Source organism: Dama dama, chromosome 24, assembly GCF_033118175.1.
Source record: "Dama dama isolate Ldn47 chromosome 24, ASM3311817v1, whole genome shotgun sequence".
Taxonomy (NCBI): Eukaryota; Metazoa; Chordata; class Mammalia; order Artiodactyla; family Cervidae; genus Dama; species Dama dama.
The window spans coordinates 50,049,833-50,074,881 of NC_083704.1; the positions used below are offsets into that span (position 1 = coordinate 50,049,833).

The 25,049-nt window shown below is 46.3% G+C and overlaps 1 long non-coding RNA gene across 1 annotated transcript; it reads left to right on the forward strand.

The window, feature by feature from the left end:
- Window positions 1–14,640: 14,640 nt before the first annotated feature.
- On the forward strand, window positions 14,641–20,114 carry LOC133046064 (uncharacterized). Its single transcript, XR_009690402.1, has 3 exons — window positions 14,641–14,729; window positions 18,411–18,491; window positions 19,952–20,114. It is a non-coding gene; the product is annotated as an uncharacterized LOC133046064 (long non-coding RNA).
- Window positions 20,115–25,049: the final 4,935 nt, after the last annotated feature.

Genomic DNA, 25,049 nt, shown 5'->3' on the forward strand with positions numbered 1-25,049 from the left:
ACTTGGTTTGCTGGTGGTATTGGCAGGATCTCCTCATTAGGAGAAGGGTAGGGGAAAAGTCTCCAGTTGGCCCGACTCTCCAAGTATCACACGTTCGCTCCTCTGCCGTGCAGGACACTCAGCCCTGTGCACATAGTTTCTGCATGACCACGGTTCTCTCCGGCAGCAGGGTGAACCGCCCCCCTCAGCCATGCTGAGCCCAGGCTTTTCAGCTCCTTTGTAGAAGCATGTGCCCAGGAGGGCAGGGAAGCCTGGAAATGTCTGCTGAAGTTAACAGCACCCTGTCTGGAAGGCACTGGAGCTGGGGCCTCCCGGGGGGCCGCGGAACCCCCGGTCTCCCAGGTAAAACGTGAGAGCACAGAGGGAGGGACACGTCAGGCGGTGCTGACAAGGCAGGATGCCAGCCTTCTGGCTCTGGTTGTGATGAGCGGCAGCCTCCTGCCTGGCCTGCGGTCAACACCAGATCTCTGCTCCATCCAGATCAAAAAGTAGTCGCGAGAAGCCGTGCCTTTTCCCTGGAGTCATCCTCTGCTTCATCTAAGCACATCACATTCCGAGAAAGAAAATGTATGCTCTCTGAAAACCTTCCCCGGCCCCATGAGGATCCAAAAAGCAGAGTGAGAAAAGAACAGGGACTGTTGGACACTGACCTCTCAGTAGACTTCCCTTCAGAAGTGCGACACCCGAGGGAGGCGGCAGGTAGAGACACACAGGCACACGGCGCCTTCTGAGGGTGAAACCCAGATCCCTGCTAGCTTCTCCTCGTATTGGGCCACACAGGGCTCTCTAATCTCTGTCCTGGGATTCCACTGTGACTGTTTCTCATGTATTATTATTGCTAAATTTGTTGTGGGAAGAACGAATGATGACTGTTATCCTTGAAAGGAAATTCACAATGCAGGTATGGGTTCATTTACATCTCAGCTCAAGCACTGTCCATCCCATGTGGCAGATTCAGGAGAGAGAGGCATGTACATTAAAAACAAAACAAAACTAAGTCTAAATAACGTGAGCCCCACACTTCCTCCATGAGGGTGCTCAGTGTCAGCTACAGGGTGAGCAAGGTGGTGGTGTTGGCAAGGGTGGTGGAGAAACACACCCCAAACGTGGTCCATTAACAGAGTTATCACTAGTTCAAAATGAATAAGGGCCCCAGATCTGTGTTCAAGGACCTGCCGATTCCCTAAGTCTCCTCTCTTGCTGACTGCTGCTTCTGATACTCAGTGGGGCATGATGGTGCTCATTTTTCTACTAGAAAGAAATAGGACAAAATTTTAACTACAAGTGGGACAATGTGACCAAAAGCAGATTAACGCATGTTTGATTAATTGAGCATCTTGCCCACAGTGAAACCTTGACTAATGAAGAACACACCACGTCCTGCAGGCCAGAGGGAAGGGCACCTCAGCGCTCAGGATTTTATCATCACAGCTCAGACCTGACCGCTTGGCCCCTCATCCCTGCACTGGTACTGGACGCTCACCTCTGAGCTGAGAGTTCCAAGGAATTCAGGCTTAAATGCACTGTGGTCCTTCTTCCTTGTTGGTCTCCATGGAGAGAGACATTCGCAGCCAAGTGACACTAAGCCTGGACTCTGAGGAAGCATGAGGGGTGCACACGCAGGAGGATGGCAACCACAGGATAGGAGGAAAAGACCCTGCAGGCAGAGGGGATGGCTCCGGGGTGGGTTTGAGGTGGGCGTGGGCAGGAGGTGCTTGGGGGAGTCTGGCTGCACTAAGGATGTCAGGAGGCAGGCAGCGAGGCAAACACGGCAGGCTGGAAAGCTGCCATTTTATTGACTTTGCAAAGGGCAGCCTTAGAGTGTTCCTGGGCCTGCGAATGTTAAGATCGCATCTGTGTTTTGGGAATGAAAGCTGGTGTCGAGTGTGGAAGGTGAACTGAGAGAAAGAGAGGCAGGCAGCTGGCCAGCCGTTCAGAGGGCCCGAATCACTCTAGGCAAAGCTCTCTTGACAGCACTGGAGACAGGGGTGGACGGCACAAGCTGATGTGGGGTCACTGTGGGGCAAGAGGTTTTGGTTGGGGGTGAAGAATAAGTTGCTGATGATCACGCCAAGGTCGAGAGCCTCTGTTTGTCCATCTCAAGCCATGATTTGTGAAGAATGGTTCCTGAGGGCCTTGAAGCCCTGCAGGTCTTCCCGGTAACCTCCCCATGAAGGTCATGGGCGGTGAGACATCTGAGGGATGAGGCAAGCTTGCACAATCGGATTTTTCACCTGAGCCCAACCCGAGGTCTGCTACCTTCCGTGGGAGGGAGGCACTGAAAGCTTTGGAGAACTTGCTTCTAATTCCATCCAGGAGATTTCTGAGTCACTCTGACTCACACATGGAGTCCTGGGTCCTGCCCAAAGAGGAGCAGGCTGCTGTGAGAGCCGTGTCCTGACCCAGGTGGGTTCTCATCCGTAATTAGACAAGCTCCTCACTCACTGCATTACTGCCCCCTTCTTGCCTTGGGTGCTGCTTAATAAACATAAATTCCTTTAATCCATATTCTAACATGTTATTGCCAATTTAGTGATGATGAAATGGGCTCACTGGACTTCCTAAAACTGCTTTCCTCTCGTTTTGCTCTCAACTTTTGATAAAAATAAATCAGCTGGTATTCTGATCTATTAGTATTTGCCACTTGATGTGTCTCTCTTTGTAATCTGAGCCATTCTTTTCTTCTCTGACAACTGTCGGGTCCTTCTGAGAGCCTCAGCACTAGCCTTTTCTCACTTACTGATGTGGATACCTGATGGAGCTTCTCAACTGGAAACTCATGCTGCTCAATTCTGTTCACATCACTTAGTTGCCCTCGTTAGATACCTTGCTCTAGTGCTTCTGCAGGTTTATGACTTTGGATCTTTGACTGCCATTGTGAAAGGGTTTGGTGGGGAAGGAGGGCATGGAAATAAATGAGTGTGTGCTCAAGTCCTTGTGTTTAAAAAGAGCTATTAAAAATAAATAAAATAAAAAGAGCTATTTTAAGTAGCTAAGTATTTTGAGCTATTTTAAGTATTTTTCGAAAACTTCATCAGAAACTGAGGCTCACACCACTCATTATTAGAGAAATGCAAATCAAAACTACAATAAGGCATCACCTCACACCAGTCAGAATGGTCATCATCAAAAAGTCTACAAACAAAAAATCTACAAACAATAAACACTGGAGAGGATGTGGAAAGAAGGGAACCTCCTGCACTATTGATAGGAATGTAAATTTGTACAGCCTCTATGAAGAACGCTATGGAAGCTCCTTAAAAAACTAAAAACAGTTACCATATGACCTAGCAATCCCACTCTTGGGCATGTATCCAGTGAAAACCGTAAGTCACAGTGGCTAAGACTCTGCACTCCCAAAGCAGGGGGCCCAGGGTTTGATACCTGGTCAGGAAACTAGATCCCACATGCCACAACTACAGATTCTGCATGCTGCAACTAAGACCCAGAACAGCCAGATAAACAAACAAGACAAAGCACATGCACCCCTATGTTCATTTCACCACTATTTACAATAGCCAAGATATGGGAGCTACCTAAATGTCCATCAACGGATGAATGCACGAAGAAGACACAGACACGCAATGGAACACTACTCAGTCGTATAAAAAGTGAAATGCTTCCATTTGCAGCAACATGGATGGACCTGCAGATTATCACACTAAGTGAAGTAATCCAGACAGAAAAAGCCACATATCACATGGTTTCACTCATATGTGGCATCTGAAAAATCATACAAATGAACTTCTTCACGAAACAGAAAGAGACCCATACAATCAGAAACAAACTCATGGTTACCAGAAAGGAAATGTGGTGGGAAAGGATAAATTAGGAGCTTGGGATTAACGCATACACACTTCTGTGTATAAAACAGATAACCAACAAGGAGCTACCGTATAGCACAAGGAACACTGCTCAATATTCTGTAATACCTACATGGGAAAAGCACCTGAAAAAGAATGGAAGGGAAAAAAAAAGAAACTGTTGGTTGCCCAACCTAATACCAAACAGGCTAACTGGTAATAACAGGCTAATTAGCATCACCGAGTGTCTAGAATAATGCCTGGAACCGAAAAAGTACTCAGTAAATACTTGGAGAATACATATTATATAAAGTTGATGCTGCTCTCTAATTGCTGTGATGTGTGTGTATGTGCATGACTGGGGCAATGGGTAAGGTGAAAAAGGATGGACTTACAGTACAAGGACACCTGGGTTCCACCCCTGACCCTATCACAAGCCAAGCAAGTGAGTCTGAGGCTCACCTTTCTCCTCTACAAGGTGAGAATAATAACACGACATGCAGAAGCACAGTGAAGATCAGACTTCATGATACTGATAATTTTAATACTAATTAACAGCTACCAGTTCTCACACCTTTCCAAGCACTTCCTATGTATTCTCTTAACTATTCCACACAACAGCCCTATGAAGTGGGTAATATTCACATCTCATCTTACAGATGAGGACAGGAGATTCAGAAAAGTGAGGTTGCTCAGCTTAAGTGCCCCACTACAGAGTGAGGAAGGCAGGTTAAGATTCACACTCAAGTCTACGGTATTTATGACAGAGCCTTAGATATGCTGACTATTACCACTGTGTTCAATAAAACTGAGAAACAATGTCCTGATTAATAATATATATATTTTTCTGGTACCCATAATCTATAAAAACAAGGCAGCAATAGAGGATTAAAAGGATCCACTGGTGGTAAAAAGTGAACTGGCTCCTTGGAGAGGTTAAGCACACATATGTCTTTTAGCACTAACATTCTGCTGTTCAAAGGTCCTTCTTCTCCCTAGCAGTTTTCAAACTATAGAAACCCAACTCAACAGTTTTCCAAGAGCTCAAAAGATAGCTTTAGGACTCAGATTTTCTCTCACCTCTGGTATGTTCTCATTGATTCCATTTGGATTCCACAAGATGACTGCCAGTGGCCTCAGGCTTACACCAGCTCCTGTGGAAACAAGGCCTCTTTTCAGTAATTCTCACAAAAATTTTGGAGTTGAATCTCTCACTGCGTCTGATGATCCCACTCCCAGAGCCTTGGTGGGAAGTCTGTCTACATGAAATTATGTACAATTGAAAGAGAAAACAAGATGGTTTCTCTCCAAACAATCAAACTGCTGAGTTCAGGAGATGGAGAAAGGAATGGTGAACAGGCAAAACAGACACCCCTGTGAGGGGGTCTGCAAGGTGGGGCCGTGAGCTGGGGTGCTGCAGCAAGATGGAGAGGACTCTGCGGGACTCAGACCCCTCAGTTAAGAACCACAGGCTCACGCAACTTCTCGTGTGGGGTAGGGGGCACTATTCATGATGCAGAGTCTGGGCGAACAGCCCACTGTGTGAAACGCCCAAGTCCCATTTCAACTAGAGCAAATATGTCCTGATAGGATCCATTGCCTTGAGTCGTTATTGGCCAGCCTCTTGGCTGCACTTTTTGTAACTGAGGCAGGGAGCTCAATACTACTCTTCCCCATGTCCTCGGGGTAAGTCAAGAAAGGCACAGTGAATATTTGGTGTCTGACTGAGTGAATATACTGGGTACAGGGTGCTTGTGGAGGCTACAAAGATGAATCCGAGGTTTTCCACTCCACATTCTCACCACTCATGGTTCTGGCAACCACCATATGTGTGACCATCTATTTAATGGCGGTTTGAATGGCTGGACCATGCTCCCCCCGCCACCCAAATGAGAACAGAGATTGTATCTGGCTTTACACTATTACAACCATGTAATGTTCAATCAATACTTGTTGATTTTGGCTGACTCTAAAAAGTTAACAATGCGTTTTTAAATTATATAAATAGTACACAAATGTGTATTGGTTGGAAAAATATTCTAACATTACAGAAAAGACTAAGCATTCTCTGACCAATCCCTAATCTCAAATACTCCCCTTCTGGCAAAGTGACAACAGCAACCACAATGGCAAATATCATTTTAGTTTTTTGTTTGTAAGTGAGGCTTGCTTACACACAGTTTTGTGGAAATGTATGGTATTGTTTCGAGGCTTATACCCAGTTCCACTCAGCGTCCTCCAGCAGTTACATCTTATATAACTATACAACAAACCAGGAAATGACATTGGTACAAAGCAGGTATATAGTTCTGTGCCATTTTATCACATGCAGATTTGTGTGTCTGCAACCACAGTCAAGATACAGAATTATTTCTTCAATAAATTATTCCAATTATTCCATCAGTTACTCTTTTATATGGTCCTACCTCCACCTCCCCCTCTACCATTCCCAAACTTCTGCCAACCACTAATCTTTTCTCTATATCTATAATTCTGTCATTTGGAGACAGAATTATACAAATGGAATTATAAATTACATTAAATGCAATCATACAGTATTTGACCCTCTGAGATTGTTTTTGTTCACTCCACATAGTGCCTTTGAAATGGAACCTTTTTTTTTTTTTTTTTTTCAATATAACATAAATGACATTGTGTTACACATAAGCTTTTTAACTGGACCATGTATCCCAGACCCTTACCTTCAGGATATTCCAACATAGCTAATCCATTGTAACTGTCACATGATATTCCATAGAGCAGTTTCATGATGCTTTCATAATTCCCCTACTGACTGTTGCCTATGAGCTCTCTCTCCTCAAGAGGCTGCTTACAATGCAGCCGCTTTCCTAGGCTCTTTCACATATAGGTCCACATCTGTGAGTTGTGCTTAACCAGAGGTGGGAAAGCAGATACTGGAGAAAGGGTACCCCAAAAAAGAGTCTACAGGGGAGTCTCAAATTTTTAAACAAGGCATGTGATCAAGTTCTTATGGTTCTTGAATCTCTTTTGCTTAACCCCTTTGCTAGGAGGTAAGGTTTCTTCCCACCACCTAGAAACATGAATGAAGCTGAGGTGACGGAGGAGAAAAATCAATGTTTTCCCAGTTGCCCACCATTGTTAAGTGAATAAATTCCATGGCAATAACTTCTGCCCCCCGTGCTCTAGAAAGATCCTCTAAAGACACACACACAACCCCCAAGAGACATAGAAGTAGAAGACAGGATGCCGATCAGCCTTCCTTTGCTTTCTCTGCAGGTAACAAGACCATCTCTCTATGTGACGAGCGGGTGGAGAGATGTCCCACAGTCCCGTGATGAAGTGCTGATGCTGAGGGCCTCGGGTAAACAGGGTGGCAGTGAGACCCTGGGAATTCTCCTGTGAGACAACTCAAGTTACAAGCTCTCAGCTCCATCCTGACAGAACTTGACCATGGTTTCCAGGCCAGAAAGCTTTGGCAAGCCCCAAGCCCCAGACTCGGGTACTCGGGCCAGACTGATTTGTGAAGACTCAAATTCCTTCTCCGCCTCCTCCCTTCTCGTGCCATGCTCTGAGCCTTCTGAACAAAATCTTGGGCCTGTTACTCCTGTCTGGGAGGCTCAGAATTTTAAATTTTTTTTTATTCTTTGGGAAAAAAAGGGGAGGGTGCTCATGTTAATAGACAAACCAGGAATCTAAACTGAAAGCAGAGGCCATGTAAACAAAACCCTTTTATGTGGTGGCTTCAAATGAGTTTACTTTAACAAAAACAGGACAAGTAAATAAGTGAGGTTTACAAATATAAACTGCAAAGTTGCTGAAGTGTGAGATAAATTGTCTAAAGCCCTTCTGTTTAAATTCTATGGCCTGGCATTTCTTCTTTTGCGTTTCTATCAGAGAGAGTCTGGGGTGGAGAGAATGTTCTGTACAAGAGAAAAGAATTTCTCAGAGTGGGGCCAAGATGTGACCTGATTAGGGGACTTCCTGCAGGGACCTGCCAGGGTCGGGCCCTCCTCCATCCCAGGGCACAGTGAGATACTTGGCTGGCGGTAGCACCTGAGTCCCCCCACCCCATGGAAGGGACTCTTCAAAACATCTTGTTCTGTCAATGTGACCCCAGAAAGCAATGCTGTGCTGGAGGTGGGTAGGGATAACAAGAAAAACTCCATCAGATGTCATTGTTACTTGAAGGGAAATCTGCTTCTTTTATCCACCAAGAAGCAGAGGGTGTGCCCAGCAGGTGGAATCCATTAAGAAGACTAGCGTCCCTGCCAGCAGGATTGGTAACCTGGCATTCAACCACTCTCCCAGGGAAAAAAATCTAAACATGGCATGAGATTTCATCTGGGTGGTTCTGAGACAGTCAACTGGATCGGGAGGTGGGGGTAGGGGTCAAACCAGTACAAGGAGTGTGGGAAGCAGGCAAAGAACGGTGGGGTGGGAAGGGGGGTGGTAAGAAGACCCGTGTGCCCTGGTGTGCGAGTGAATGTTTCAACATCTTGCAGATGGGGGAAGAGTCCTGATTTGTTTCTGGATTTCCATGGAGTAAATACTTCCAGCAAGGGCAATTTCAAGTCACCAGTGGGAAGTCACTTGACTCACAAAACTCTTGAAAACTTAACAATCAGCTCTCCCTAGCTGATTGAACTGGCTGGTATGAACTGGCTCTGGCAGAGCAATGCGTGCATGGGGCAGGAAGTGGATCTCAAAAGCTTGGGGTGAGAGGCAAAGTGGGGAGACTAAAGTCTGAACTATTTTCCCAATGATTTAGAATGCCCTATGTTTCTTTTCTTTATTATTATTATTTTTTAAAATAATGCTTAGAATGTTTGTGTAACCTCTGCCTGCTCTTTTAGACTCAATGGCTGGATTGCATTTCTCTGGGTTATTGATATATTCTATGCCTGGCACGTAAGAGGGGCTCAAAACATTTTATGATTGGCCTAAAGGTCTGATGGATGCTATAATTAATAAGAGTACCCACTATGTGCAACGCACTGGACTAAGTCCTTGACAGGAAGTATCTATCCATCTTCATTGCCAGCTTCTCAAATCATGATAGGTGGATCACATGGAGAATTGATCACATATATGTTTACCTGGGCTGTGCCCCAGATCTTCATTTAAGCAGGCTTTCCACATGGATTTTATACAAACTGAAATTTTAGAACCACTTTCTGGTGGGGGAGATCTTATTACCATTATATAGATGAGGCAATGGAAGCTAGTAACTTTCCCAGGGTTGTACATTAGATAACCAGTCCAAGACACCCAGTTAGATCTGCCAGGTGTCAATATTAACCAGTAGACTAGATGGGTTCCCATAAGACAAAGCCGAGTAATTGGATGGATGAATGAGTGAGTGCCTGACAGATCTCTCCACACCAAATGTTCACCGTGGAATTCAAAACGTGAACGTCAAAGAAGGGGAAGCCAATAGGGGTCAGTTATACTAATTTGGGGGCAAGGTGATGAGGCTTAGAGTAAAGATGTTGAAAACAGAATGTAAGACATTGTGGTAATGATTCAGTGCTTCGCTATGTATCAGGGACTGTGTGAGTTTTGCATCATTGCTTCACTTAATCTGTATAACAACTCAACAGGAGAAATGCTGTCATCCATGCTTCACAGTGTGTGATTCAGAAAGAATAACCCATTGAGTTCACCATTAGGAAGCAGAACAGCTGGGATTAGAACTCTAGACTTCCTGAGTCTGTGCTCCCTGGCTTCTGATAAACAGGGATTCAAACCTACGCACTGAGACTAAAGAAGAAGGTCAAAGCCAGCCTGAGGGAGGGTGAGGGCAAGTCTTGGGAGTGGGCTTCCTGACAGGTCTACCAAGGAGGACCTTCAGCAGTGACTGGAAGAAGCTGAGTGGAGGATAGCAGGTGTCATGAGCACCGGGAATATGAGCCTGTGTCTATCTGGTTCGTGGAAGATGTCACTGAGGCTGGGGCATCCTCAACGCTTGTATGAACAGATGCTAACTGCTGGTGAAATATTTTCTTACAGCTCTTCAGGAGTCTAGGTCCTGAATTTTGTCTTATCTCATAGCCAGCTACAGGTCAAAGGAAGCTTGGAGCATCTCTTCTTGGAACGGAGGCCATTTCTTGGAGATGAAGGTCATCAGTGGTGATTAAAACTTCAAAATAAAAAGGAAGTGCCTTCTGAAGAATGTTCTATAATTTTTCCCCCCTTCCTCTTCTTCATCTTTCCCACTCATAGTTGTGCACAGAGCTAATGACAAAGGGATGAAAATAAAAGTCTTGTTGGCCGGAAGAAGCACATATTTGTGCGGTGGGGAGAAATGAGTTGGAGAGCCTGCCTTCTGCCAGGAAGACAGGCTTCCCGGGAATCATCCTTCTCGAGTAAGAGGGTTTGGAATGAACACAACATGACATAATTAATAAGCAGATCGGTGTCTGCACACAGGCTTTCTTTAAAGAATGTCTAGGATTCTGTGGGTGGGAAGAAGCCAGGACAGCAGGCGAAGGGTGAAGAGGAAGGGGCGTCCACCAAATGACTCTGCCAAGGCCATGCTTTTTATTGATCTGCTGTGGTCCTGGTCTTTACTCAAGCACAGGAGTCGGGGTGGGGCAGGTGGGCAGTTTTCCTGCATCACCCCCAGGCTTCTAAACTGGTCTAATCTCTCTGGAGGGTAAATGGGTAAAATGTCACCATCTCTAATGAATGCCCACTGCTGACTATCATAAACCAACTAGGGTTTGGGAGCCGTTTGTTACTGTAGGGTTATTTAGCCCCATCCTGACGGAAGTAGTAGATAATGATGAACATTTAGGCAAAAGGTATTTGCACCCTACAAAAGAATCTTATGTGGCTCTAAAATTAGGAGACAGTTGCACATTTGTTTAAAAAAAAAGAAAGAAAAGAAACGTTTTTTGGTCACACAGCATAGCACTGGGACTTCAGTTCCTGACCGAGGATTGAACCTGTGCTCCTCGCATTGGAAACAGAGTCTTAACCACTGGACCACCAGGGAAGTCCCAGACAGTTGCACATTTATTCATGTGTAAGGTTCTCTGAAGTTGATTTTCAAACAGAAAAGCCATGACACCAAACAGCACACAGGGCATGGTTCTCCTTTGCTAATCTAGACGCGTGGCCTGCAGGTGCTGCTGGCATCCAAACACGACTGCACAATTCCCTCCCCTCCCCCGGCACTGTGTCTCAGCGCAGTTCAAGGGCCCTGGCCCTTACGTGCACTGCGTCATGATTTCAGTTTCTCCGCAGCTCTCAGCTGCACACACCACAAACACCCAGAAAATCACAGCCTCTGAACATCTTATCTTTATACCTCGCGACACACATCATGCATGGTGCTCCCAGCACCATCACCATCTCACTGGGCGTGGAGAGGTGGGGAAAGGACCTTATGGGCTTGGGAAGATAGCTTCCCCAACTCCCTGTGTGGCTCATTTTTTTCTGTCACTCACTGTGGCACCTGGCAGCCCAGGATTTGTGAAAAGATGGCTCACGTGGGCTACCCCTTCACACAACTCTTTTTATCATATGTTGTCCCCAAATACCACGGCTGCCACTTAGGAAGTAAACCTTAACTCAGTCTTTGGCACCCTCACCCCTTTCAATAGCACTGATGGCTAAAGTGACTGGCGTACGGTGTGGTTTTACTTTCCCAATTCTGGTGGCATTGTGTAGGCAAAATGTGTGCTATCAGGGGGTTTGCTTATGCCATAGCCAAGCATCTGTGCTTAGTCGCTCAGTCGTGTCCAACTCTGCTACCTGATGGACTGTAGCCTGCCAGGTTCCTCTGTCCATGGGGATTCTCCAGGTAAGAGTACTGGAGTGGGTTGCCATACCCTCCTTCATGGGTTCTTCCCAACCCAGGGACTGAACCCAGGTCTCCCAGATTGCGGGCAGATTCTTTGCTGACTGAGCTACCAGCGAAGTCCTATTTATTAATAAATGCAGGTCTCCTTGGCCTTAGGAAGACTTAAAATAATACTAACAGCAGGCGGCACTATTGGTAAAGAACCCACCTGCCAATGCAGGAGATGTAAGAGACGCTGGCTCGATCCCTGGGTTGGAAAGATCCCCCAGAGGTGGGGAATGACAACCCACTCCAGGGTTCTTGCCTGGAGAATCCCATGGACAGCAGAGCCTGGTGGGCTGCAGGCCATGGGGTTACAAAGAGTCGGACATGACTGAGACAACTTAGCACACTAACTGCATTACTAATAGTAATCACTGAGCTGGGTGCCCGCGAAGCATGTTCTGGACAATAAGACTCAGCCCTCACTCTATGTCTCTTTGAAGGAGCAAGACAATGACCTGCACTCTGCAGATGAAGATGCTGAATGCTAGGAGGTGAAGTTGATGAGCCAAGGTCACTTAGTTTGGAAGGGATAATGCTGAGATTGCAATCCCGGTATCTTGGCCTCTGGATTTTGAGCTATAATTCACCACTCTGGGTCCTAGGCTTGTTAATGGTGAGGCATGTGCTTTGACACAGTCCTCACTCCCCACCACGAGCTCCCCCTGGATCTAAGTCAGTAGAGGCAATGGGAGAGAAGAAATTAAGAAATAAATCATCAAAGGCATCAAGCTCAGCATGGCTCTCTCTCGGAACCTCCTAAAGTAAGATGGCACAGAGCCTGCCTGGCTGACTGTGAGCCATGCCTCCAATCATTCAATTGATCAAACACATCTTCCACCTATGCCTAGCGGGTATTCTGCGTTATTACACAAGGTGGATTTCAAACGGAACACACAGGGACCCATTCCTCCCCTCCTGCATAAGTCCTTTCCCTCTCCAACAGTGTTTTAAAAAATGAAATGGGGGGAAAATACCAGTAACCTAGCAGCCCTGCCCACAACTGGTCCGTTTCTCTTTGGCCTGAAGTATCTCTTTCTCAAAAGCCAGTGGACAAAGAGCAGAGAAGACCATGATTTTAAATAATTTCACTTTTTTTTAAGTTTTGCAACCTTCACACAGCCTAGTTGGAGCATCCTTGTCTCCACCCCACCAGTGAAGCTGAAAAAGTAGCTTCCTTCTCTTAGAACCAGGTCCAGATACCTTCTGACGGCTGATAGGCCCCTTGATAACCTGGTTTGTGCATAGCTGTCACCGCTGGCCCTGCCCAGTAACTCTCTCTCTGCTGGACTTCTCTGAGCTCCATCCACACACTACATCCTTCCCAACCTCTGAGCCTCTGGCTGTATCATCTCCCCATGACCACATGAAGACTACATCCACCCTCTTACTCCTTGACTATGTAAAGGGAAGTCATCCTTTAGGACTGACACACAGCATACTTCCTACAGGAAACCTGGGTTGGCTGCCACCTTCTCAAAAACCCTTGCATGGAGTAAACGTATTTCCATCCTATCTTCCCAATTCCTCAGTACGTTTTTACTAAAATTATAGGGGCTGACCACAGTTTGACAATTTGACCCTTTTATGGTGTTCCCTGACCTTTTTATTCTTAAAATGTAACTATATGTAACTATAAAAATTTGTTTGTGAAAAGAATCTCTACTTGAGAGGAAGTCTATGACACCACTGACTCTCTGGCCTTTCCTGTAAGGTCCCTTTATAGGGACCCGGCATGTTGCAGTCCACGGGGTCCCAAAGAGTCGGACATGACGTAGTGACCAAATAACAAATGAGGCCCCTCAAGTAAGGGCAAACTGCAGTGGTTTTTATTGTATGTGTGAACCGAACAGAGGGATATTTTGAATTAAAGGGTATAACTGGGGTTCCTGTGATGTAACTTGCTTTTGTTTCCCACCCCTTGAATATGCACACTTCAATAAATCTTCCTCATTTGTCCAAGACAAACAAACAAAACAACAACAATGACAAAGACCAAACCAAGAGCGATAGGCAGAGGGGATTACAGATTGCACGTCTTGTCTGATTCACTATGCATCCATAGCACCTTCAGTGACCAATAGGTGGCCGACTTCCCTGGTGGCTCAGACAATAAAGAATCTGCCTGCAATGTAGGAGACACAGATTTGATCCTTGAGTCGGGAAGGTCCCCTGGAGAAGGGAATGGCTGGCTACCTGCTCCAGTATTCTTGCCTGGAGAATCCATGGACACAGGCAATAGCCCATAGGGTCACGAAGAGTCGAACACGACTGAACAAATAACTGTAAGAAAAAATTAGAGCATGTGTAGAAGGAAGGGGTTCAGCTGTGGGGGGTGGTCAGCCAGCTTCACCATCAGAGACAGACATTTCGGTGCCCAGTCTTATCTCTGACACTTCTCTCCTGGGCATGGAGTGTTTCTCCCCCTATACCAGCGACAGCAAAAAACGCCTGAGCTGGGGATCACTAGGTTTGTATTTTCCAAGGCTGAGTTTTCCTCCCCATTCCTGCTGATGGAAACTTGTGCTTTCCTCCTGGGTTTTCTCTCTGCTCCTCCACCAACTCTGCCCAGAGCCCACAACCCCCACGGCCCCCCTCGTGGCCGCCTTTCCCACTGTCATCTGAATGCATTGCTTTTGGCCAAAGCAAGGCTCTTTCTGGCCGTCCTCAGATTTCCATCACTCCGAAGCTCGCCTCGCGTTGTGTTACAGACTCACAGAGTCACCAAACACAGCCCTGTCCCCTGCCCCAACCTGTCACAAGTCCAGGCCACTGACGAAGCGAGGGACCACCCCAGAACCCGCTTCCGTGCTCTTGCCGCCGTCCCTGTCCCCTCAAGAAGGATGACGCAAAGGGGGCATTGTGCCAGTCTTTGTCTGAGGAGGGCCCTCCCACCACACTGCTGCTGTTGCCATTAAGGACCGGCTGAGAAATGTTTATATTAATTCAAATGCTTGTTGGGGGCGGGGGTGCAAAACCAAACACCGCCCGCTGTGGACAAGTTGCAGGTGTGCTGCGGGGAGAGGATTAGCGCCACTGTGTACGGCCTTGTTTCTGTGGTGACCACACGAGCTGCTCTCCTTGGACACGCTGAGGTAGGCTTGGATTTGCTGTGCTGGGTCTGTCAGCGTGTGAGCCTCTTCCGGAAAGCCTGGTGTCCGTCCTCCTGGCTGTTTTGGCCTCTGTTTCCCGCTCTGGCTCTCTACTCTTCCCTCCCACCCCGTTTCTCTGTGTTTCTCTCTCTGTCTCACACACTTTTTTAAGGACAGTTTCAGCCTCTTAGGGCAGATGTAAAGCACCCTATACAATGAAGAATGTGTATCTACAAAGATACAGCACTCTGCATTGCACCAGAGAATTGAGTGAGTCCGAGTGGACAGGTATTTGAGCTCGTTTATGGGCTGAGGCATTCCGGCAGAGTCACTTGGGGAGCGCACAAGATTCTCCTTGGCTGGCGCATGACAGCTGCAGTGTGGTCACCCAGGGGCCAGGGCCACCCCTGGGCAAACCTGCTTGCTCCTGACCCGGGCTGATCCACCAGACATCCCTGCCAAGCCTTGGTCTCTGCCAGGTGACCGTGCACATACTCATCCGCACGCTGAGCATCTGGTCTGGTTTATAAGGCAGCGCTCCTCGTGTTCACTCAGCCTCGGTGGAGCTGTCTGGGGCATGATGCACTCTGTGCCAGGAGAGCTGGGAACGTGAGTGAGTGTGCCTGGGTGTGCGCGGGTCCACGCACTAGCATGCAGCTGAAGTGCTCCGGCCCGAACAGCTCCACATTGTGGCCGATCTCACCCTAACCAGGTATAAATATCTGTCCCTGGCCCAACGGTCTCTCTTCTAAACTGGGACATGCCCTCCAAACTCGGTGAGACAGGAAAGAGCCCCAGTGTTCCCAGGGCAGGGTGTGGGTCTGAGGGTCCGGCTTCCTCCTGCCTTCACAAAGGGACCTGCCCTGCCACCCTCAGCCCTCCAACCTCTTGTGGGGGTCCCGAGGCCTTCGAAGAGTCTGTCCCCATGTCCCACAGTGTCCATGCACAGGAACCTAACAGTTCTGGCTTCTGGGGGCTGGGTGATGGGAGACCCTCCCCACAATGGGCCACTATTCTCTCCAAAGCCCCAAGGAAGGCAAGTGAGGGCTGGGCACAGGCAGCCCCTCCGTAGGAAGATGAAAGACCCTCCCTCGTCACCCCGACCACCTCCTGCTTTCACACCATGGAGGCTGGGCTCTTTGATGAAGTCAGTGGCACAAAGGACCCTGTACAAGGCTCACAGAGGCGGAGTGAGGGCTGAGACCCCGCTAGCAGGGGAGCCTGGGAAGAGGAAGATGTTGGAAACTGGGAAGGCCCTTCTGGGAGCTTGCTTTCTCAGAAAAATTCCTCAGGAGCACAGAAAACATTTGGGCCTTTCTTTCTGTGAAAAAAGGTGTTGCTTCACCCTTACATGATGGATTTTGCCCTCAGCCCTTGTAGGGTTACAAGAGGATCGGGGCAACCTTCAGGGCTGGCCCCCTGTGGCCCCAGTTCCATCACCATCCCCCTGTCTCCTGCTCCCCAAGGCTAAACTCTGTTGAGTTTAGGACCTTAGTTCTGAGAAATCTGTGTCTTCTGCTTTCATCTTGACACACTTCCATTCCTCTTTCCCTCCTGAGTCTAGTGTGCAGAGTCCAGTCTCCGGGGAAGGTGGGAGAGACAGCCTTTGTATACTTCAGTCCCTTCCAGATATATACCATTAGCACTGTTGTGTGCATGGGATCCTTTCAGCATCTCCAAAGTCAGGTCTCAGGCCTCATCTTTTCTGGAAGTGCTGATTTTTTTTTTTTTTTAATTTAATGATGCTGCTGAGGTAGGTGCCTCCTATACCAACTTTCTGAAAGGTATTTTTTTTTTAATCACAAATGGGTGTTGAATTTTATGAAAGACTTTTTTGAAACATATAAACAACTCATACAGCTCAATATCAAATCAAACAAACCAATCAACAAATGACTAGATGATCTAAGGAGACAGTTCTCCAAAGAAGACATACCAATGGCCAGCAGCCACAGGAAAAGATGCTCAGCATTGGCAATTATTTTTTTCCAGGCAAGAATACCAGAGTGGGTTGCCATTTCTTTCTCCAGGGCGTCTTGCTGACCCAGGGATCGAACCTGGGTCTCCCGCATGGCAGGCAGACTCTTCACTGTCGGAGCCACAAGGGAAGCTCTCTGGTAATTATTAGAGAATTGCAAATCAAAACTACAATGAGGTATCACGCACACCAGTCCGAATGGCTATAATTAACAAGTCTACAAACAATAAATGCTGAAGAGGGTGTAGGGAAAAAGCAACCCTCCTACACTACTGCGTGTGTGCATGCTTAGGCACTCAGTCATGTTCAACTCTCCTCTGTCCATCGAATTTTCCAGGCAAGAATACTGGAGTGGGTTGTCATTTCCTTCTCCAGGGGATCATCCCAACCTAGGGACAGAATCTATGTCTCCTGCATTGGCAGGCAGATTCTTTACCACTGAGCCTCCTGGGAAACCCCCAACACTGTTAGTGGGAATGTAAATTGGTAACAGCCACTATGGAAAACAGTATGGAGATTACTTTAAAAACAAAAAAATGATTACTTTAAAACCAACAATCCCAATCCTGGGCATATATCTGGAGAAAAACATAATTTTAAAAGGAATATGCACCCCAGTGTTCATGGCAGCACTATTTACAATAGCCAAAACATTGAAACGACCTAAAGGTCCACTGACAGATGACTAAAGATGTGTTACATATATATAATGGAATATTATTCAGCCATGAAAAGAATGAAACGCCATTTGCAGCAACATGCATGGACCTAGAGATTATCATAATAAGTGAAGTAAGCCAGAGAAAGACAACCATAACGTGATATTGCATATACTTGGAATCTAAAAAAAAAAAAAGTTACAAATAAAGCATTTAAAAAACAGAAATAGAGTCACAGACATAGAAAACAAACTGACGGTTACCAAAGAGGAGAGGGATAAATTAGGAGCTTGGGGATTAACACATACACACTTCTATATATAAAATAGATAACCAACAAGGACCTACTGTATAGCACAGGGAACTATATTATCTTGTAATAACCTATAAGGGAAGAGAATGTAAACAAAGAATAAATATGTATATTTATATATGTGTGTGTAACTGAGTCACTATGCTATACACCTGAAGCTAACACATTGTACATTAACTATACTTCAATAATTTTTTTTAAAGTAAAATGCTTCACTGAAAGGAAGGAAAAATAATGATACTGCTGGACTCTTGGCTGCTTAGGAGCTCGCTAACCTCCCTCTGTTCCAACCAATACAAAGTAACCCAGTGTGCATTTACACACCAGCCACGGAGCACTTGGAATGCAGATCTCCAGGCTTCACTCGGGGATTTCGATTCTGTAGGTCTGGCAGGGTCTGGGAATCTTGATTCCCTCGGATCCTGCAGGGATTCCTGTGTAAATGGTCACCAGATCCCTTGGGTCGTGAAAAGCATGACATCATGAAAGTCACAATACCTCCCTTCAAGGACTGCCATGAGCACTAAATGATGTAATGCGCTTTAAACCCTTCGCATGGTAACTAGCACTTAGTACCTAGTAAATGCTAAAGTCAAGTCAGAGGCTGCGTCAGTAACATTACTCTATCGATGAGGAGATACTTCAATTATTTTCTCTCAGCCCTAGATCATCCTAATTCGAAAACACACTCCCTCTCACTCACAGCATTCCTTTATTTCCTTCTGTTTTTTTAGGTTCCGTGAGTATTGCTCACCTCCTAAGACAGCCTTGCTGCCAGTTATTTTTGCGTGGGTTCCCTGCTTCATCTCTAAAAGGTTTGTCACAGTTTATCTCCATTGAGCCCTTTCTAGAACGTTGGTTGGCTGGGGGCATGGACTTGTGTAACACACACAGAAACTGTGAGTGGCCCAGCCTCGCAGTTTTCCTCACCTGAGGCCCAGGACTATGCCTTTGACTCAAGCCAAAGACTGATTCTGATGCTTCCCAGGCATCTACTGCTTGCTCTAATCCCCACCGCCTGCAGTGGATGACTGTGTCCACAGTTATCTAAATTAGGATACAGGTGGGAATAGCTCGAGACTTGACGACAACCCCCAATTCCAAAGCTGAGTATATGACAGCACCTCCTGCCTCCATCTGTCTGTCGGCTTCTGGAGGAAGCGGTTGGTTTCTCTGTCTAAGCAAGGGGCCTGATAGTGGCTGTGGGGGGTCCCGCAGTTCCGACCCGGAGCTCTCCCATCCTCCTCAGCTTCCACAAGTGGGTGTCCAGTTGAAGGGGACCTTCACATCCACATTCCCTCCCTTATTTAGTTCCTCTGCCCTTTGTTACTGGCGCCTGTGTTGTTTCTTTCACTGAAATGCCAACGTAAGTCCCAAGGTTTAGCCTTTCCAGTAGATTGCCGTTTATCCATTTAGACAGACCCACTTTAGGGGTTTTTCTCAGAACGCAGACCAACTCTCAAGGACTCTGTATTGAATTTGGAGACCAGAGATTCCAAAGAGTAGGGTTGATTTGCCTTGCTTTGCTCTCTGTTGGTTATAGCAAACCCATACTTTCCACCCAACTACTGCTGCCCTTCACACTCCATTTCATTGTCTTACGGTGAAGTGAAAGTTGCTCACTGGTGTCGGACTCTTTGAGATCCCATGGACTATACAGTCCATGCGATTCTCCAGGCCAGAGTACTGGAGCAGGTTGCCATTCCCTTCTCCAGGGGATCTTCCCAATCCAGGGATGGAACCCAGGTCTCCCACATTGCAGGCGGATTCTTTACCATCTGAGCCGCCAGGGAAGCCCCTATATTAAATGATCATGCTCTTCTATTTGTATGCTTGTTTAATGCCTCTCTTCCCTCACAAAGCTGTGCACTCCATGAGAACTTCTGCCTTTTTTTTTTTGTTTTTGCTGCTGTTTTACCACACAGAACTAGACGGGACACACACACACATGCACTTATTCATTTGTTTACTTATTAATTTTGAATAAATAAGTTGATGAAGCAAGAAGGCAGGATTATACATCTATGAATTCCCTGGCCAAATGCCTTACCTACACTGGTATCCTACTAATTCCTTTCCTACAGGGATTTTATGCGAACAACCTCCCAGAATGAGCTGTGTAGTCTTCCCAGGTAGATACACCCCACGTCCCCCTGAGACAGAGAACTGTCTGTTAGGGGTGAAGCTGGTGTGATTGGAGGAACACCAGGAAATGTAGCTGATCCTCAGAATAACTTCCCAACCTTTCTGAAAAGGGGAAATCCTTTTGACTCAGATGGAGAGAAAACCTCATCAGGAAGAAATGACTTGAATTTCCACCAGCGAACAGGAGATGGAGGGTGGCTTTGAGATGGAACATCTTGGCCAGCCGGATTTTCAGAGCTCATGGACAAGGCGAGGGCAGCGTGCTACCAGACAGAGGCTGGAAAAGCGCCCGGTGTGAGAGGTCTCCCCGCACGTCACATGCCGCTTGTGTGACAGAACCGTCCCTCACACGAGCCTGCTGACTGAACTCTGAATTTACATTCCAGGCAAGCAAGAGGCCCAGGGTCAGACCCTGGCTTGGCTCCAGCCAGCAGCCGGTTTGGGAAACTGGGTGCAGGGGGATCTCAGACCCTGGCCTGGGGACCCCCAGGGGTGGCGCTGGGATGCGCTCTGGGTGGGTGAGGGCTACGAACCACTTCCCCACACCGGGGTCAGTGAGGAGGCCTGGGCTCCATTCTAAGGGATGGTGCCCCGGGGTGGGGGGACAGGAAGGAGGCTTCCCCCAGGCCTGCGATGGGGGGCTCAGTTTATGGGGCGCCTGTGGCTTCGCTTGTGGGTGGAGAGGGAGCCGTTAAGAGCACTGAGCTGATGTGGACAAATAAAGATTTCTTTCTGAGGCTCCTTGTGTGTTCTTCATCCCCAGCAAGACCACCACCCCTGGGTGAGGCTCTGCCTTGCCCCACAGCGGCCACTGCAGGGCTCTGAGCACAGAAAGTGCTTGGTGTGGAGCTGGGCATCCCACGGGCTCCTTGCTCACCTGTGACCCCTTCCCAGGTGCAGAGATGAACGGCCTGAACACAGGGAGCTAAGCAGGGCGGTTGTGGAAACCCCAGGGCGGTGTCGGGTGTGCAAAGGGAGCCGCGTTTGCTGGCGCGCACAGCCCAAGACCCATGTTTTACAAGATCGCGCTGGGCTGAGAGGGGCCTCCGTGTTTTCCTACTTTGCCTCTCCCACACTCGCTGCGGCCGGGTGGGCGGCTTCCACTTTAAAGTCAGAAAACATTCCAGCCCGTGCCCGTCTGTGTGACTCCTGATACGCCTCATAAACTATTCACAAAACAAAATGATTCCTGCCCAAGGTGCTTCCCCATCTTCCTCCTCCTCGAGGTTTAATACCCACCCACCCGTCCCCCCAACTCCTTGCACCCGCTCTACCTTCCCAATTAATCAGTGAGGCCAGGCAGCTAATGTGGACACAGCTCCACACGCCTTCACATCAACCCCCCGGCCTCCTCTCCACCTCAGTCCTCTCGCCTCCTCCCATGTGACTTCTGTCCTTCTGTACGAGCTCTGGATCCTCCCCTGCCCCTGTTCTTCAATAGCAAGGACTGCCCTTCACTCTGCCCCTGTGTCCCAGACATATAGGGCTTGGGAAGGTTTGGGAAGGCAGCCGGCTGTGTGTCCCAGGTTCCCCCTCTGCCCACGGAGACAGATGGTGACTTTTAGAGAAAGGTCACTGGTAATGACTCCTTCAACTGACACATTCTCCCTTTAACCCGCTCTAACTTGGTGATAGGAGACTTTGCAGCAGGACCTGGGCTCAAAGCCTGGCTTGGCTACATCCTTGTTGGATGGCCTCCCTCAACCTTAGCTTCCCATCCACGCCCCCCACCTTCCATCCCCTCATCCAACCACCTGATAATTAATGAACACCTATGATGGGCCAGGCCTTGTTTTAGACACTGAGGACTTGCAGGGGATCAGCTGATGAGTTTCTGTCCTCATGGAACTAACAGCCTAATGAACGAGGAATACTAAGAGAATCTACCTCACAGATAGTAAGCATAAAATATCGTTAGGCTGAGCCATGTGAAACTGCGTTTTGGTCAAAGCTGTCTGGGTAGTAACCATTTTCCATGAATGAAGTCAACAGTGAAGTATCTAGCACATAGTGGGTCCTCAATGAAGGGGCAGGAAATGAACATCTCATGCACATGGGGGTTAGGTATTCCTCAGTGAGAACAAAGCCATCTTCCCAATGTCTAGCTCATTCGATGAAAAATGCAGTTGACATCAGTTATTATTTACAGCTCATGTTTTTTTATTAAGTGTTATGAGCCCATGAAGTCTTGAGAAGCAGCTGACAGGAAGTAGCTTGTTGAGTTTTGCCATGTTTTAATGCTCCCGTCTGCCAGACCATATGACCAATATTTCAAAATATGCTGATCCTTTTCTTGAGTAAATCAGCAGAGCTTAAAACAGACTTTGCATTATTCAAAGCATCCGCAGGGGACGAGCGGGGGAGGAGGAAGACCCTGTGTTAAACATTTATGTCTCACCACTGAATCACAAACGTCACCCATCTTTACTAAAACCTCTCCAAATGGCCGAAATAAATTTCATACAATCAGTCTATTTTTCCACCTCCAGAAAATATACAAAAGCAGGTGTCTAGACTTCCTGGTGTGTAGAAAAATCTTGGTTTTCAATGTTTACTTGTTTTCAGGTGCAGTTAGGATTATTAAGAAAACACTGACAAACTTCCCAGGGATTTGTGCTGCTGTGGTATTTGGCTTTCCAGGACTTTAAGACAACCACCAACTGTTACTTCTATGACTCAGTGATTAAGAGCACGGGGCCTACAAGCTCTCCAGCCAGAGGACGTGCCTTGGACTCCCAACTCTCACATTTTCTTCTTTGACAAACTTCTAAGCATCATTTTTTTCATTTGTAAACTGAACATAATGAAGTACCACTGTTGGACTGGCTTTGAAGAACAAGTGGGTAGGTGCTTGTAAAGTATTTATTAAAGCAATGGGCATATATTAAGCAACCAACTACTGATATCATTAATAATGGTACTAGGACCAGTGATAGGAACCCTGTTATTATTTGGGGTGGGCATTTTTTAGCATCCACCTCTCTCATCAAGACTCAAAAGCTATGTAATAGATACAGAATGTTTGCAGCACTCTGGATGGTTCCACTGCGTCCACTTCCCAATCAGTACTCTTCCTAGTAACCACTCTTCTAGTTTTTATCACCATTGATCAATTTTGCTTGAATGTGAATTTCTTACAAATAGAGTAATAAAATATGTACTCTCATATCTGGTTCTTGTTCACCATAAACTATGTTGTATAATTGTAATTTGTTCTCTTTTATTGCTGTGTAATATTATTTGTATGAACGTATGTAAACTCTGGGAGTTGGTGATGGACAGGAAGGCCTGGCGTGCTGCGATTCATGGGGTCACAAAGAGTCGGACACGACTGAACAACTGAACTGACAGACTGACTGATGACAAAATTTGTCTATTCCCCTGCTGGGTGCCACTTAAACTGTTTACAGTTTGGGACATTTATAAATAGAGTAGCTGTGAATACTCTCATACATGTTGTTCTAGTTATGATCCCTCTGGAGGGTAGCAAGACAGAAAGTTATGAAAGATTACATTGTTAGAATAGTCAAAGATTTCTTAAATGGTCACAGAAAGCACTAACTGTAAAATAAAAACATTGATACACTGGATTTCACTGAAAATAGGAATGTTCATCAAAAGATATCACCAAGACAGTGAAAAAAATTGGGAAATACATTTTTTGGTGGACATACATTTTTATTTCTCTTGGATTATACACCTAGGAATAGAATTGTTGAGTCATAAGTTAGACTTAGGAGAAATCTCGAAATCTTTTTTTTCTAAAATAGTCCATGAACTTATGCTTTCATCAGTACTCTGTGGGTTTTACTTGTTTTGTATCATTATCAACACTTATTACTGTCAGGCTTTTATTTTTTAGCCATTTCGGTAGGCTGATGGTATCTCACAGGAGGTTTATTTTGCATTTTCCTGAACAGAAATGATGTTGGGATTCTTTTCATATGCATTACTGGCCATCTGGATGTCATTTCCTGTGAAGTCCCTGTCCAATTCTTGCCTATTTTTTCTTACTCTGCTTTCTGGCATTTTCTTACTGATTTGAGGAGTTATTCTACATGCTGAATGTAAGTCCTCTATGAGATTTCTATATTTTGTACATATTTCCCAATTTTTTTCACTGTCTTGGTGATATCTTTTGATGAACAAACATTCCTATTTTCAGTGAAATCCAGTGTATCAATGTTTTTATTTTACAGTTAGTGCTTTCTGTGACCATTTAAGAAATCTTTGCCTATTCTAACAATGTAATCTTTCATAACTTTCTGTCTTGCTACCCTCCAGAGGGATCATAACTAGAACAAATTACATATTTTTCACACTCTACAGATTCTATCACAGGTCCAGATCCTTTGAAGGACTCCATGGCCAATGATTAGAAAGAATTACATTTAGAGAAGATGATAGAGAGAGGCATGTCCATAGGCAGAATGAAATAGAGTGTATTAGCCCAGACTCTGTCAGCTGTATGTAATGGGACTTGCATACAACTTTTTAAAGAAACAGGGTATTAGTTTAGGTGGCTATACAGTGTTAGGGGCAGGAATGGAGCTAGCTGGCCTCAGAGACTATTGGAATCAAGGATTTAGATGACCTAGAACTGTCTGATCTTTTTTTCTTTCACTCTGCATGTTAACTCTCTCCTTCTGGCAATTTAGAGGAAGGAGGGATGGAAAGATATGGTGCTTATTTCCCTGTGTTAACATCCTCACAGCTCAATGAACAGGAAGAAAATTCTGGGAATATCTCTAGCCTGATTTGGGTCATGAGACTGCTGAAAAACCAATCACTGCAGTTGGAATGCTGGCATAACATGACTTGCTCAGCCTGGTCGTGACCTCACCTCTGTGGCCAAGGAGGTAGGCTCTGTTCCCAGAGGAAGAGGCACTGGGCTGACTGAAGTGATGCCATGGGTGGAGCTTTCAATAAAGAGAAGCCTAGTCTAGCCACTGAAATGCTGAGCTATCCCATTTTTCTTTTAATGGGCCAGTGACTTAAATTCCTGAACAGAGTTTTAGATTGCCCTTGGATGACCAGTTCGTCCCTCCATCTTGTCCACCCATCCATCCAGCGAGATCCTCAGTGATTCCTTATATTATTTGTAGCTTAATACATAAGCACATACAAAGAAATAATTATCAAATAAAAGCAAAAATAGGTAATCAGGTCCAGGAACAATCTGAAGAGACAAATGATGATGGTTAAGTATATAGGAGACTCAATTCGTC